The sequence below is a fragment of the Octopus sinensis genome, unplaced genomic scaffold (genome assembly GCF_006345805.1).
Source record: "Octopus sinensis unplaced genomic scaffold, ASM634580v1 Contig11546, whole genome shotgun sequence".
Taxonomy (NCBI): domain Eukaryota; kingdom Metazoa; phylum Mollusca; class Cephalopoda; order Octopoda; family Octopodidae; genus Octopus; species Octopus sinensis.
The window spans coordinates 292,507-294,666 of NW_021832382.1; the positions used below are offsets into that span (position 1 = coordinate 292,507).

A 2,160-nucleotide genomic window follows, 5' to 3' on the forward strand; every position below is an offset into this window, starting at 1 on the left:
GAATGGCGAAGCCGTTCCCTCGGATCACTGCAATCGACAGACGTTCCAGGAGCCAAGAATACTTTCTTGGATCGTGGCTAGTCTTTGAAATCCGTCGACCGAGCGAGCGAAGGAAGCGGAGTGTCTTGGGGCCGAAAATCCCGGAGGACTCCACGGCAATTGGAGTAAAGTTTAAATTACGAAATGGTATCAAGTCAGAAAATTTCATGGAGACACTGGGTCAGTAAATCATGATGAAAAATCTATTGCTGATTTTAATGAAACAATCAGTTTAAAAACTGAACAATATGGATTGGACAATGTCTATAATTCAGATGAAAGTGGTGTTTTTTACAAGGCGATTTCTTCTAAACATGTGTGCACTAAATCAAGGCCTGGAATAGAGTTATTGAAGGATCGATTTTCTTTACTATTATGCGCAAATTGTTCTGGTTCCGATAAAAGAAGGCCTGTAATGATAGGAAGATTTAAAAGTCCAAGATGTTTTAAAAATTTCAACATTGGAAAATATGTTACCTACACCCATTCCAATAAGACATGGATGAACCGTGAAATTTTTAATCCCAAATAAGGGATTTCCCCTGCTCGTATGGGAAGGTGGACATGCCGTCAGGGCGTTTGCCATCCCCTCTATCCAGTCCAACAGGTTCAAGGATTGACGGAATGCCAGCTGAAGCGAGGGCTCTCTGTATGATCGAGTTGAGTTCACTGTGACGGGGGGCGCGACCAGACACGGTGTTGATTGGAGACATTTAAGAATATTTTCAAATTTACAAAATAAAAATGTACCAAAGTACACGAAAAAAATACGCCGTAGGACAGCCCGTATGGAACCGACCACACTCGAAGGCGACCCAAAGTGCAATGGATGGCCAGCGAATGGCACATTTGCCTAATTGATAACAAACATGCACGACCAGGTAAGTACTTAGCATATGCACACATTAGGAAATAGATACAACTAAATTATTAAAATGTATGGATTTTTAATTAGCTTTGAGGTATATACATTTAAATAGATTATCCAATTTTTTATTGAGTTTTAAAATAAATGACAAATTAAGTAATTACAAATTTATTAAATTTATAAAAAGGTGATTTTTAAACACTACTTGTTTAATCCTTGATCGCTTAAATGTTTATATTCTCCATTCGACTGTATTTATGACTGTGTTTATGACATTTACATTAGTTATGACATTTACATTAGTTAACCATTATTTATTAATTTTTTAATAACCTCCGTATCAACGTGCTTTTAGGTAAGTCAGTTCTTATAAAGATTTTTATTTGTCATATGGATGGTTTATAAACACAATTATTTATTGAAAAAATTGAATAAAGTTATTTGTATAGTTTTTATAATTAATTTTTGTAAATCATTCGAAATGTGTTTCGAATTTTTTACAGTATTGTTTGTTATATTTTGAGAAAAGCAATTCGAACAAGAACTTAATTTATGACAATTTAAATTCCATCAAATAAAGTGATTGGGCTAATATCGTAGCTCTCATCGATTTGGCCATCTTCTGCATTAAGCATGATATCTTCAACAGTATATTCTTCTTGAAACAGTGCAATGATTTCATCGTCATCAATGACTTTTTGTATTTGAAGCATATCTTCTTCAATCATAATTTGGTCTAGCTGATTACTGTGTGCCTCAATAATTGGATATGGGGACAACTCTTCTTCAGCATAAGACTCATCAATACCTTGAATAATTCCAACTTTTTTGAAACAATTACTAATAGTTTCTTGTTTCACACTTGCCCAAGCTTCGTGAAGTAACAACATAGCGTGTCTAAGATTAACAAAAAAATCTAATGATTGATTAAGCGAGTTCATATAATCAACCACTAACATTTTTTCTGTAATGATGCTTTAGATTTTTTATTATTCCTGCATCCATTGGTTAAAGATGAGCAGTTGAGTTCTTTGGAAGCCTTATAACTTGAATGTTTCCAGCTCTCCTTCGAAGCTTGAAAAGTCCTCATACTTCCCCTCCCAAACAGGAATTGGGTAGGCTCCCTCTTCAGGACTCGATACCGCTTAGATAATTGTATCGACTCCAGAATACATAAAATTTTAATGACTGAGGTCTTTCCACAGTTGGGAAAATCACGATTTTACTTTTCAATAAACAAAAATTGTGTTTCA

General features: G+C 34.8%; 1 pseudogene; it reads right to left on the bottom strand.

Moving 5' to 3' along the window:
- Window positions 1-782: 782 nt before the first annotated feature.
- On the bottom strand, window positions 783-928 carry LOC115229007 (annotated as a pseudogene).
- Between the last annotated feature and the right edge of the window lie 1,232 nt (window positions 929-2,160).